General features: G+C 28.9%; 1 protein-coding gene across 1 annotated transcript in view; it reads right to left on the bottom strand.

Moving 5' to 3' along the window:
- The window catches only part of LOC123656319 (serine/arginine repetitive matrix protein 2), a 125,215-nt gene that overhangs the window by 111,447 nt on the left and 956 nt on the right, over positions 1-12,812 (bottom strand). The gene's annotated exons all lie outside the window — the stretch shown is intronic.

Raw genomic sequence — 12,812 nt, 5'->3', positions numbered from 1 at the left:
GCAATTAACAAATTTTTCGTCTACTTACGTTGTATTACTTGTCGATGATTGAAGTCGGTTTTCGTTTGCGAGTAAACACAATTAGTATAATCATGTATATTTAATAGTCATCGTCCAATATAATAATACTAAATCAAGGTTATTATTTCAACAAAAATATCAATACAAAACTTGTAACTACGTCAAAGCGTTTGATGTTGATTGATGAGCGGATTAAGTACCGATTCTTGTCTTAATGAAAGAAGAGACCTTTCCTTAGCAGTTTGCAGCTTAATAGATTATTGAGTTATTAGGTAAACTAAAATAAATATTATGTATATACAAGTAAGAAAATGTTCTTTTAGAAAGAGACAATAACAATTTACCTATTTTTTAAAACACTCATTTAAATAGTTGTGTGTGGTTCTCCAACAAAAAATAACCGACTTCAATTTACATCTACAAGTATAGTATCTACAATACATATTATTAAGGATAATTTTAAACTACTCGTCAGATAAGATATCACACAAATTTAAATGGGACCACGAGATAGGCCCTAGCTGTCAAATAAAAAAAGAATCATCAAATAGTTACACCCAGGAATACGAGTAAGTTATAAGACAACACGCTTAAAAATATGTAGTCGAATTGAAAACGTCCCCTTTTTTTGAAGTCGTTTAAAAAGAGGTCTATTGTATTATAACTTAATTTTTTTTTTATTCTTTCGGACTACACGGGCTTTCCTGTAACAAGAGTTCAGGTAGGTTTTCCCGCCACGGTTCCCTAAATGATTCTATAAAAAGAGCTCTTGCCACCATCGACGTTCCTGCTCTTATCGAGACTACTGGAATTAGTCGCAATGATGGCAAGAGACCTGATGGATTGACGTTGGTTCCCTGGGAAAGGGGACGGGCGCTTTTGTAGGACGCAACCTGCGTTGACACACTTGCTCCGTCTCATGTCAGGGAAACAGCCTTAAAAGCGGGAGCTGCAGCGGAAAAAGCTCAAATGACTAAACGGCACAAATATTCGTCACTAATTCCAAATAACATCTTTGTGCCGTTTGCAACACTTGGACCTTGGAGTAGCAGTGCTAATTTTTTTTTAAATAAATAACTTCTCGCCTTATTGCCTCCACTGGTGACAGAAAGCTGGTGCATTTTTTGCTCAGAGAATCGGCATAGCGATTCAACGGGGAAATGCTGCCAGCATTCTTGACACAATTCCACGCGGACATGATTTATACCAAAACTTTCTGTAAATATTTAGTTCTTAGGTTGTGAATTGTAAATAATATATAGTATATAGACATGTTAATACTAAGCAAAGATCTTTTTATAATAAAATTTGTATGAAATAAAAATTTATAAATTCCTGAAAAAAAATACTCAATAATACATGAGTATCATACGTTTTTTTACCGAAATAAATCGAATACTTATCTTTAACATTACCCTTGTAATTACCAAACACTCACCAAATAAATAACCTCTGAATTGTTGCCATGAAATTTCACAATACGGTAAGGATTTTGAAATACTATTTAAACAGTTCAGGCGTGCCCTCTGTTTTAGTAGGAGTATCTAACTTACCAATGAAACAACAAATAACTTCAAACTTCAAGAAAAGTGTTCAGAAACAATTACGAAGTTAATAATTTATTTAATTTTACAAGGCTAAATTAAACGAAATAAAGTATTTTACTTAACATAATTGAACCTTATTTTACCATATAATCAAATATTAGCATCCATGGACGTACCCACAGTGGGGCTAGACATGGTATTTGCCCCACCCAGTCTTGAAGCTAATAATGGACATTTTAGATTTTAATAAATTTATTGAAAAAAAAATTTTTGGTAGAGAACAAAACCTCCGCAAGCTATTATTGAAGTAATGTATAGTAATGGTAAATGAAAAGTTGAAGTAAAAAAATAAAAAAAAAATCTACTATTTATTGAAATTTTACATTTATTTTTGTGGCCCTTTACAAAATTCTGGGTACGTCTATATCGTAATAATAACCACTTTCAGAAACACAAAAATGAAAAAGTTGGTTCTTTTGTTACAAATAATGCGGCTATTCGCTACAAGTAGCAATCATTACTTTGGGAAGGAAAAATCTTGAACTGCTCACTTCAAATAAAACAAAAAAATATATACATCAATATTTAATCATCACTAATAAGCATTCACATTTCGAAAATTTTAAAACAAAAAGCCTGAAACTAGCTTTCAAGTTTTTACAACTACTAATAGTGCTAAATTAGTGGTCAATTGTAATTAATAAAATATCACGTAATAAAAAGGACTTGATATAATCCTTAAACATAATGAACGTACTGATACCGATCAATCTTGATAATATAAACTGTGCAATTAACACATATTGTGCTTTAAAAAGATTAAAAGTATATTGCATCGCAAAGAGTAATACATGGGTTACACCACGAAAATCTTCGTAATCGTAACCTAAAACGGTGAAGCATAGTTTCTTTTTTTAAATATGTATGAAACGTTAATTGTACGATTCAACGAACAAATTGACCGTGAAGGTTACAGCTGTGTTAATTTAGTAGCTGTTTCGTAGCGAGTGCTGTCTATTTTCATGCTTATTCAAATTGATTGACTCGCCTTTATGGAGATATTATTAATGAATACTTAATTTGATGTTGAGCAATTTATTGGAGTGTAGATAGTTTGAAATAAGATTATTTTCTGATATGTTTTACCATTTGGCATTTTGGATCAGGATTACTGTAATAACAGGTCGTTAATGACGGAAAACTGGATGAACGACACAAGAATAATTAAGTTTTTATTAATTTGTGGTTACTTTTGGTGGTTGGTGGTGAACTACTTATTTATATTTTTAATCGTTTACACAGTTACATTAAGATATTCGATTTTGTTCACTTTATTTTTCATAGACATTGTCCCAGATAGATAGTTAATAGATATTTTCTCCAAGAAGGTCTATTGGTGATATCCATTTGACTTCACGTTTCGTTCACAAATGAAGTGTTCTCGTATTGTTATAACGAGAGTGTCGTGTTGCGAATTTAATTTCAGCTTGATATATATGAATTTGATGATTATGAATATATGAATTCAAGCTGAATTTTAAATTATATAGATATTTGTATTTTGTATTTGTATTTGTGTTGGGCTCGATTTTCCGCATTTAGACGCAAAGGTGGTCCATTATGCGTGATTATATAGATATACTTTATATTTGAATTTTCACACTATATTTATTTTTGTCCTGAGTGTTTCCATGTGGTTCTGATCATCGTGCTACTAAGTGCACCAAAAGCTGTCGATCCAGGATATTATCACATGCACCTAATAATGTTTGTTAGTTTTGAAGGATACAGGATTAAGTTCTAAAAACTTATCCAAAGAGACAAGGAGATCTACACCCAATCAAGGATTGAACTGTAATGAAAACCCATTTAACTCATTTCAAATTTGTTTAATCTGACTTTATACCCTTTTCAATTCCAATCACTTAATAAAAATATATAAATAATACGAAAACAAGTTTAACGTCTTCTCAGAAATAGTAATCGCCGAAATTAAATTAAATTTTGAACCATAAATATTGATTTGTAAGGTATTACGTAGTCTGAACAAAACTTTAAAATCTGCTTTACAAAATCTCATTTGAACATTCATGACTTATTTAGGTACCCACAATAAATAATTCATGAACCTTCAATAATACAATCGAAGTTTGTGGAATCAATATTAATAGACACTTCGAAACACATTCCTAAGCTGATAATAAAATATAGTGCTAAAATTTTTATAGCTTTTATCCATTACATAAAACTCCTCAGGTGTGAATAGAACTTAGAAAAATAAAAAAAGTGATTTTTAAATAAATTTTACATATAAATTGTTTTGAGTTATTAAAGTAAAGTATTTTTTATAAGTTTATTTTTATAGTTTATTTTATTATTATTCTTATATACTTATATCCTGGTTTTCTCATAAAATATAGTTGGAAAGACAGACTTATTTAAACTTAACTTTAAACTTTTACTGTTTGATGACGTAAAATCCATTCAACAATAATAGAATCGATCATATTGTAGGCTTAATTAATATGAACGCTTTTTTATAATAATAAATTTATAAAACGGCGGACGATTAAATTTTTGTTTAGTAGGTCACCGACCGTTTTTATAATTGCTTGTAATTGATATGTATATGATAAAATATTAATATTTAAATCGTTATTTAAGATGAATCGAACGACAGATTGTGACAATGTGATGACTGTTATTGTGAATATTATATTCATAACTAGCCGTGCCTCGCGGTCCCACACGCGTTAAATAGAAGAAAAAATAGCCTATAGAGTTCCTCGGTAAATGGGCTATAAAATGCAAAAAGAATTTTTCAATTCGAAGTAGTAGTTCCTGAGATTAGCGCGTTTAAACAAAAAAAAATCTTATCAGCTTTATAATAATAGTATAGATACAATTTTTAATTATTTATTTTATCGGAACAAACATTATCGATTTTAACTTTTAATCAATTCGTTCTGTGAATGAACTAAAATTTATATGCTGATGACAAACAAAACCAAACAAAAGCGGTTCTTAATGCCTAAATATCCTCTTCCTTATGCCTCTATATTATTGTTTGCAGATGACTTGAAGGTTTTTAGAAGAATTTCTGAGTGGTCGGATTGTTTACTGTTACAACAAGACCTCAACAGACTATGCGAGTATTGTAGCGACAATCTGCTCCAACTTAATGTTAAAAAGTGCAGCATCATATCATTCACACGAAAAAAAATATCTATTGAATACGATTATCAACTATATGACACAATTATTGACCGTCTTTCTGAGGTGAGAGACCTAGGTATTTACCTGGATAAGAAATTAACTTTTGGGTTTCACATAGACCGTATTGTCGCTAAGGCCTATCGAATGCTTGGCTTTATACTGAGGATTGGCAGGGAGTTTAAAAACGTTTCTACTCTTACTCTTTTATATAGTAGCCTGGTACGTTCTTTATTAGAATTTGGTTCGTCAGTCTGGAACCCCCAATATAAAATATATATCGATTCTCTCGAAAAGGTACAAAACAAATTTTTGAAACATTTAAAATTTAAATTTTATGACTCGTGTCAGAGCTCGCCTAGTATCTGTCCACTGGAAACTCGCCGAATGCTCAGAGATCAAATCTTTCTTTTTAAACTAATAAATAATGCTGTTGATAGCCCTTACCTATTTAGTTGCTTAAAATTTAATGTCCCTACATTTAGTAAACGCAAAAATTCTCTTTTCGATTTGCCCTGTCCCAAGACTAAATATGCCCAAAACGATTTTATTCGTCGTTCCTGTAATATGCATAATGAAAAATTTAATGACGTTGATATATTTTCGTGTTCACTTTCAAATTTTAAACGTAACATTATCAATTTGTTGAATCAATGAATAGAAATTATTAAACTTTGTATTTATTTAATTAATTTTTGAGAATTTAATTGATGATTTTTATTTATATAGTGAATTTTTAAGAATTTGATCGATGATTTTTATTTATATAGTTAATTTTTAAGAATTTAATTGGTAATTTTTATTTATATAGTTAATTTTTAAGAAATTATTTGATGATTTTTATTTATATAATTAATTTTTAAGAATTTAATTGTATGAGTTCCAACATTGTATTTGATTATTTGAATTATTATTTGAATTTGTATCTCATTTTTTACTTTCTGCTTCTTGTTTGTATTGGTTATTGGTGGAAACTTAACTGGTCTGTGCGATATATCGTTGTTATCTTTTATTATTTGTGTTATGTTGTACTGTTTGTTTCCCAAATACAAATAAATAAAAATAAAATAAAAATAAAATAAAACATTCATTATAATTTTTACAAAACTTAAATAAAACTTTAAAAAAAGAACTCAAACTGAATAAGTTCCTGTAATATTTATTTAATGTTATTAAATGTAATTGAAATATAAACGTAAAAATGTCAAACATATTTAACGTCAGGAATTTTTAACGCTAGAATAATAGAACAATATATCTAAATTTAAAAATCAAGTGACAGATCGGTGTCAAATTCATGTAAAACAAAATAAAAGGTTGTAAACCTGCTATTAAGACTGAGATTGTAAAATTCTATTAGGCATTGTTGATGTCGACGTAATTTATTATACCCGGCACCAGACGGTATTTGTCAACAAGACAAATGGATTAAGGAAATATCCTCCATTTGAAAAATGCCATGAGCCATCTAATTCACATGTCCTTTACTGACATTTATTTATTCGTTTGATGTCACTAACCTATGTCCTTACATCTCGGTCAAGATCCACGATTCGCACGAGTAGTCATTTTCCTCTTTATAGCGTCATTAAAATTGTCAGAAATATATCTTCATTGACAATTTTAGTTTAAATGAAACCTTTTGTATAATCCTAAATATAAATTTGCTTTTAGACTAATAGAAGTAATTCGATGTTTATAGGACAAAATTATGTTTCATTTACAGTGACTGAAAAAATAAGATATCATAAAATAACAGAAGTCATAGATTTTATAACACAGTCATATTATGTAGGTTTTTATGGAAAACTGGTATTCTGTTATTTTTGCTCATCTATTTGAACATAATATAAAATTAAAAGGTATATATCTTCTAAAAACATGTTTTGATCGAACTTAAAAAAATTTGGTGTTGACTTGGTCTGTTTTTACCATTAAAATGATAAAGCAAATTTTTCACTTATCTCAAATCTACAACACAAAGGTTTTTTTCTTTTTTTTTTAATTGAGAAACCATTGCTATTACTAGGAAACTAACGAAAATATGATTAATATACTACACATACATACTAATATAAAGTATGCGCTATATGCCAAGCTACTGAGTCACCTGTGTCCGCCTACTGGACAGATGACTGAGCCTCATTACCATTGTAGAATAGAAGTTGTCATAACAATACCCGTCATATAAAAACTCTATATTATCCTTGAGTGACGCTTAATAAAATTTGTATGTATTCCTTTTTTGTACTTTGACATTGATATGTATATATAATATTACAATATCTATTTTATTTAACCGACTTTCAAAAAGGGAGGTTCTCATTTCGATTTTTCTTTAATTTATGTTAATCAATAAATGGTACCAGCGTTGGAATGTTAGAAAACATAGTGGTAACTTAAGAAATCGTGATGTGAATGTTAGTTTTTTTTTCTCGATAATTGTTATCCAAATCACGGCAAATCTTTTAATCAGATAGAATAGTAACATTACTTTGATATGCGTCGAGAGCTTAATGATATAAGTACAAATCAGAGAAGTGAAAATAAAAACAAGAAAGTAAAAGATGAAATTGCTAAAAAAAATTATAAACCATGTAAGTGAGCAACATCTTTTATTGACCTTAGTTTCAGAATCCTGACTGAGGTCAGTCCGCAAAATACCCAGTAGGGTCACTCGGCGGCCTCGTGACTTAATGTTGGACCCATGCCATGTACACGTGCCATGAATTTATAAGAGGAGATATTTGACGTCTGCATGTTTTCATAGCGAATTCCATATTTGGAGTTAAATATCCGGTTAAAAATGATTATCGCTATCACGTCTTAAAACAAGTTTGTTTGTGAATATTAGCAACGTGTTTGTATACTGACAAGAGTAACTTTGCTCATATCCTTACGGCATTAAAATTGGATTCATATTAATACACATTTATAATTTGCTACTTTTTTTTCAATATAAAAACTTTTTGTAGGGACTCTCTAGAGGCTTAGACACTGGGACCAAAATACATTCTAGCGACACACCACCTGTAGTTTGACAGCACAAGTTTAATCTGTTCAAATAATTGTCGGTTACCAGTACCTTTTAGTAACCAAACTTATAAGGAATATAATTATGTATGTATGCCTTATAAAATTTTATTAACAGAAAAGAAAACAAAAAATTAAGGAAACTAACTTTTAAATAATCATGATATACCTTTTTAAAATCCTTGTATTGTGCCCTTCAATTTAATACCCATATTGTAATATTCGAGAAAAAATTTTTTTTTTCATTAACTACAATGGCTTCGTGCAGCCGCCATGTTTGATTTTTTTTAATGTCACCTATCTAAGAACACTTGGGCAGCTAAGACGAACCTAACGATACCTCAATTATGTAAATGCGTTCAGTGATTCTGGAAATATGAGGTAGTAAATAATATTACATACAAACATACATACATACAAGATACGCGCGAAAAACATAGCCCTTCCTTGGCAGTCGGGTAATTAACTTAAAAAACGAAACTTAATAACTGTGTTAAACTTTTCAATAGTACTTATGATAAGTTTTAATGACAATATGAGTGTTACTATGAGTTTATTAATACTGCAAATTGATGTGTAAAGAAATAATCGCTACTAGCTATAGTTATAAAGTAAGACATCTTTGCGATTCTGCAGTAATATCACAAAAACTCCAGACAAGGCTGACGCGCGGTCAGCGAGTAGCTGTCATGACCATCGAGAAGGTCTTCTATTAACTATAAGGAATATTAAATCATAAATAAACATTTCGTAATCGATAGCAACTATCGAAATTTATTTTTTACAACGTTTCTTCTGAGGAAGGTCCAAATAATTATATTAGGTAACGTTTTAAAATAAAATACTCCGTTAACAGCTTGCAGCAAGTCATGATAAAACATATCATCACCATATTTTCAAGTTAGTTTGGTCGTAACATTATTTTTATAAAACACTCTACACATAACTAATAGGCATTAATATTATAAGCTTTAATGTCAGTTGTAAGCAGGTGTCGTTACAAAATAATACATATTGAAACCCTTATGAGGTAAATAACCTCGACCAAAAAGGTATGCGCCAATAATGAAGCCTTCGACTCTGTATTGATTTATATAATTCATCCATAGTATTGATTGCAAGTATAAGAGAATTTAATATTACTATTGCGAAGCTATTTTAAAATCTGTGTCTGTTATCAACTAAGAAAAACATATTTTTCAAACAGAAGGCTACATTACATAAACTATCACTTAAATAATGAACAATCTTTAACATAATTTTTCTACCTGTCCATTTAAACAAAACTGTAAAAATCGTACGATTGTTGAAAACTGAATAAGATTTCAAAATTTAATAGAAACCGTTTGTTCAATATTAGTACATACTTGAAAATTTTTTTTAGTAGATTTTTAGGTGCTCCTGACAGTTTAGGTTAAGTAAAGGTCAAGTTTCAAATACCATTTTAAAATATTAAAAAAAAAAAAAAAAATATATATATATATATATATATATATATATATATAAAATAAGATCAATGATCGACATGTTACTGTTATTATTACTTACAATACTATTAAACTTGGAGTCGATCAACAAAAACCTGCGTAGGCGCAGCACTAACAAACAAAAGCTGTCATTATTTTACAATCTAATATAATAACGCCTCTGCAATGTACTTCTTATGTTAAATTTTTTGTCCGTCCAACTATGATATGGAATTATAGATATTGTTTGTTCTTACCAAAATATATGTATATAATTATGTACCTGTATACTTACCGAAATAAAGATTACGCTTATGAATCATCTCACAAACCAATTTTAGAACAATATGTAAGTAACATATCATGTTATGTTGCTTAAAATATTTAATATGCGTATTTTTTCAAGAGATTCAATATATTTTCCAACATGGTATCGAATTTTTCTTACGAATGTAAATACAAGATCATTAAAAAACGCTGCAGTGTAACCTTGTTGAAAAAAAATTTGAAAAAATGTTTATAACAACAAAAAATGACAACAAAAACAATTATTCTGCTAAATTACAATTATAAATTATGCTGCAGGACGCTATTATTACAGCAAACCGCGTAATCGAGAATAATTACCTTAAAAATTAAAGGTGATACTTAAAACGTAAAGACAAAAAGATTATTACACTTCTTAAGGTACGATCAATTACCCTTTTTTAAGAATTTTCACAGATCTCAACAACTCAAGCCGTCATGCCATTATAATACAATCTGTAAGAAAATCTACTAGTTTTAATATAATTTTATTTCTTTTTTGTATCAGTCAAATGTTATGTTACCTATAATATAGGTTTTAAGTTGCCTACCTTAAGAATAGATAACGATAAGAAATTAGAAATAGATATGTATATAAAAATTGTATAAAGAAAATAAAGTAATAGTGAAAAATACTTAGGTACCACTACAAGTAAATTATAAAAATGCACAAATTAAGTAAATAAGCCTAAGAGAAGCAAGCAAGACTCATTAGCAACTTTAAATTCATTACATTATAGTATCATATACGCTTAAGTTATTCACAGCAGTTGACTCATGGACAGCCGGAAAGCCAGTACCCTATGTAAACAGGTAATAAAGCGAAAATATACTTATTTGAGTACACTCATTCATACTTATGAGATTACGTACCGTTCTACTACAACTACGTTTTGACATTCTATAAAATTTCATATGTACGATGCTGTTATAAATAATACTAATAGTATTATATTCGTTGATTTATAAAAATAAAAAAAAACATTATACTCAAATAAATAGCTAGCTGACCCGGCAAACATTGTTTTACCGCTTAAACGATATTAAAGAATAGGTAGGTGGTTAGAAGGGTGAAAATTTAGAGTTGTATATTTTTCAATGCCATGCCATAATAAAATAAAAATAAAAAATTTGCCAAAAAATTAAAATTTTTATTTATCCTTATAACTTAAAAAATACGAACCATTCTCAGACAGAGAATGAGAAATTGTGTTAAAGGGTAAAACGTATGGAACCACTATAGAAATATGGTCAATATCTTTTTTCTTTTCTCAGTGATACTTTTATACTACATTATATTAAAATAAAATATCAATAAAATAAATTATATAAATGTAGAGAACCTACTAACTACCAACTACTACCGGTCTGACTTCAAGATGTTGCTTGCCTGTTCACAAACGAACATATTGCTTTGTATTTTATCGAATTTTTTTAAAGTTAGTAAAAAAAATTGTATAGTAAAGCTATGAAAAACGTATACAAAATATTATATCAGAATGTATTCATGAAATTAACTAAAATCTCAAATCATTTTTAAATTAAAATGTTTTTAAATTACATACACCTTTGTAGGTATGTTATTTTAAAGTACGCTTTATCATTTACATTTTATATCTAATAGTCATTTCTGCTTAGGATAAAATGTGTAATTAACACGTTAGACTTTTTATATTATGAATTATATCATTAATTAGCACGATTTCTTATGGCCTACTTCGAGACTGTCGCCATTAAATTTTAATTACTCTAGTTTTAAGATAATCGCATTAGTTAAATGCGTATATGTATATATATAGCAAATAACTAAATACCAGGACAAATATAACTTGCTATCCTTGCTTGATTGCGGAAAACATATCTACCAAATATGTCGTTGGTTTTTTTAAGGTCGCCATATTAGGAATACGTGTTCATGGAAAATGAGGTATTTTTTGCGCGGTCTTGTAAAGATAAATTGATAAATTTGAAAAAAAAATTAAATTTGTATAATATAGCCACCCACATAATCTGACAATGCCTATTTGACATATGCAAATAGACTAGAAAAGTAATGGCAATAGGTTTTAATAGTATTCATATGTTTTCTCATTTAGTTTTATTAACAGACTTATGACAAACAATTCATTTAATATTAAGTATTCATTTATGATTAAAGTTAATATTATTTTTATATATACTTAAGTGTAACTAAGGTTAATAAATTAAATTCGCAAAATTAATAATGCCTCAAATTATTTAATAAAAAATAGTATCTGATGATAATAACTTACTTAGTGATAATAAACCTGCTGAATAAATATATCAAAGTTATTAATGAACTCTGTTATAGTATTTGGTTTAAGTTTCTAATCTTAGATCGAATGTCATATCATATACTTACATTAATTTGCTGAACATCCAGAATGTATCAAGAAATCATTTTTCTAAAGATCGAAAGTCTCATATTGTCACCATTACCATTCTGTTTTCTAAATAGATTAAAAGCTTTGATAAAAGCCCGAGTTAGCTTAAGAGATTATTGGGTAAATATCATTTTTTGTTTAAACCAATACGAAACTTCAGAATTACCGCCAATGCCAAACTTATTAAATTTCATAATTCAAGTTCAGCATGTCTAAAATTAAACTTTGCAACAAAAAACATCTTTTTCAATTTCGCGTACGACATCAAGGAGTGTCACTAGCAGTAGCATGTTGACTTTTTTAAATAAAATATGTAGAAAAAGTTCTTACAAATAACGGTATTGTGGAGCGCTCATATGCTAAAAATTATTTTAAATAACAATATCTATAAAAATGGTAGGAAAGTCAAAACTGTACATTGAATATTTTTTTTAAAAGAATACTTGGGGTGTGATCTACTATCGATACTGAAGCCAAAAATATAGTTTTTAGAATTTTTGTCTGTTTGTCTGTATGTATGTCCGGGATAAACTCAAAAAGTACCGCATGGATTTACTTCAAATTTGGCACGAATATTACTAAGAAGTCGGGTCAACATATAGGCTACATATTATCATGCTATCACCTACCGGGAACGAGCAGTGAACCTTTATTTCCTCAACGCATTCTGTAACAACGTGTAATCCTAACGACGCATATTTGAATCTTGTTGTTATTATGTTAATAACCATGCAAGCTAGCTTCACACTATAAAAATCACGCAATATAAGTAACTAAGCCGATAAACATAATTAAATGAATATAAGTAGACAAGACAATTT

The sequence above is a fragment of the Melitaea cinxia genome, chromosome 9, assembly GCF_905220565.1.
Source record: "Melitaea cinxia chromosome 9, ilMelCinx1.1, whole genome shotgun sequence".
Classification (NCBI taxonomy): domain Eukaryota; kingdom Metazoa; phylum Arthropoda; class Insecta; order Lepidoptera; family Nymphalidae; genus Melitaea; species Melitaea cinxia.
The sequence above is the reverse complement of the archived record's forward strand: the minus strand, read 5'-3'. Positions and strand labels throughout refer to the sequence as shown.